This window comes from Trichosurus vulpecula, chromosome 2 (genome assembly GCF_011100635.1).
Source record: "Trichosurus vulpecula isolate mTriVul1 chromosome 2, mTriVul1.pri, whole genome shotgun sequence".
Taxonomy (NCBI): Eukaryota; Metazoa; Chordata; class Mammalia; order Diprotodontia; family Phalangeridae; genus Trichosurus; species Trichosurus vulpecula.
Genome location: NC_050574.1, coordinates 10,681,123 through 10,682,839, shown reverse-complemented (window position 1 = coordinate 10,682,839; position 1,717 = coordinate 10,681,123). Strand labels below are relative to the sequence as shown.

The following is a 1,717-nucleotide window of genomic DNA, read 5'->3' as shown; positions in this document are numbered from 1 at the left end:
CACATTCTGATAGGGGAGCAAACATGTCAATGTCTATTTACAAATAAGATATAGATAGGTCAATGGCGTAGGATCAAAGAGAAGTGACTAGTAGTGAAGGAGGTAAAGAGGAAAGGCCTCCTGTAGAAAAATGGGATTTGTTCTTCTGCTTAGAGGAAGCTAGGGAAGCCAGGATCCAGAGAAAAATAGAAGGGGCATTCCAGGCACATGGGAAAGTCAATGGAAATCCCCACAGGCAAGGGATGGATTGTTGTGTGGGAGGAACAGCAAAAGGGCATTTTCACTGGATCGCAGAATGCATAGAGAGGAAAGTGTAAAACATGTAAGCATACACTTAAAGTGTAAGATGATTCTAAAACTTAGAGAGATCAAAAGTTTTTGCTATCTTCTAGGAAAAATAGTTCTCTTTATCACTGTTTTCACATCCTCCTTTATCTGCTTGTTCCTTAGACTGTATATGATGGGATTCAAGAAGGGTGGTATTACAGAATAGAACACAGAAAGAATCATGTCCTCAATGGACGCAGAAACTGAAGATTGCCTAAGGGACACATAAAAGCCTGAGATCCATAACACCAATACAACGATGATGTGGGGGATGCAGGTAGAAAAGGCTTTTCTTTGGTCTTCTTTCACTGGAAATTTCAGTACAGTGGAAAATATGCGAACATAAGAAGCAATGATGAAGGTAAAGCAGCCACCGCCAACCCCCAGGCTAGAGGCAATTATAATTATTTCATTACTGAAAGTCTCAGAGCAAGACAGTTTGAGTAAAGAGGGGATTTCACAAAAGAACTGATGGATCACATTGGATTGGCAGAAAGGCAAAGGAAATGTGTAACCTGTATGGAAACCTGCATACAGGAGGCCAGCAAGCAAGCATGTTGATGTCATCTGCATACAGACTCAGGGACTCATGATCACTGTGTAATGGAGTGGGTGGCATATGGCAACATAGCAATCATATGCCATGTTGGTGAGGTGGGTCAAGTCCACATAGACAAAGAAAACCACAAGGAAGATCTGGGCCACACACTCTCTCTTTAAGATAGCTCTGCTGGTCGACAAGGAATTGGGGAATACTTTAGGAAGAATGACTGTTATGCAGCAGGCATCCGCAATGGACAGACTCCTAAGGAAAAAGAACATAGGGGTGTGAAGACACCTGCCAGTAGTGGTTACCATGACAATAAGCAGATTCCCCGATATGGTATCCATGAAAATCAGTAAGAAGAGGAAAGAATATGTGTTCTGCAGCTCTCAGATGGCAGAAAACCCCATGAGGAGGAACTCGTTCACAATGATAAAGTTAGACATTTCTTGAATCTTTCACCCAGTGACCTGAGGAGCAAAGAAGAAATATATTTTAAAAACAGAAGACATTATAGTTTGTGTTATTCTTGGCACATAAGACTTTTTGAATGTTGTGTTGGGTCCCTAGGGAGGCAAAAAAAAGCAAGATAGTTTCTGTCCCCAAGGAACTTACATTCTAATAAGGCGAGTCAACACATATTAAGGGCATGAGAGCCTAGGAGGAGTGTTTGATCTGCGAAGTTCAAGGGTAAAAAGTAAAATAATGATGAAATCAATCATCACTTTTTCAGAAGCAGTGGTCACTCTGATTGAATTGGAGTTCTTAGAAAGAAAATCATACAATTTAAGAATTGGAAAAGACCTCAGTACATCCTCATCCAATCCATTCAGTCATGTCAAGCCA

General features: G+C 40.9%; 1 pseudogene; it reads right to left on the bottom strand.

Moving 5' to 3' along the window:
• Positions 1–381: 381 nt before the first annotated feature.
• Positions 382–1,317, bottom strand: LOC118835555 (annotated as a pseudogene).
• Between the last annotated feature and the right edge of the window lie 400 nt (positions 1,318–1,717).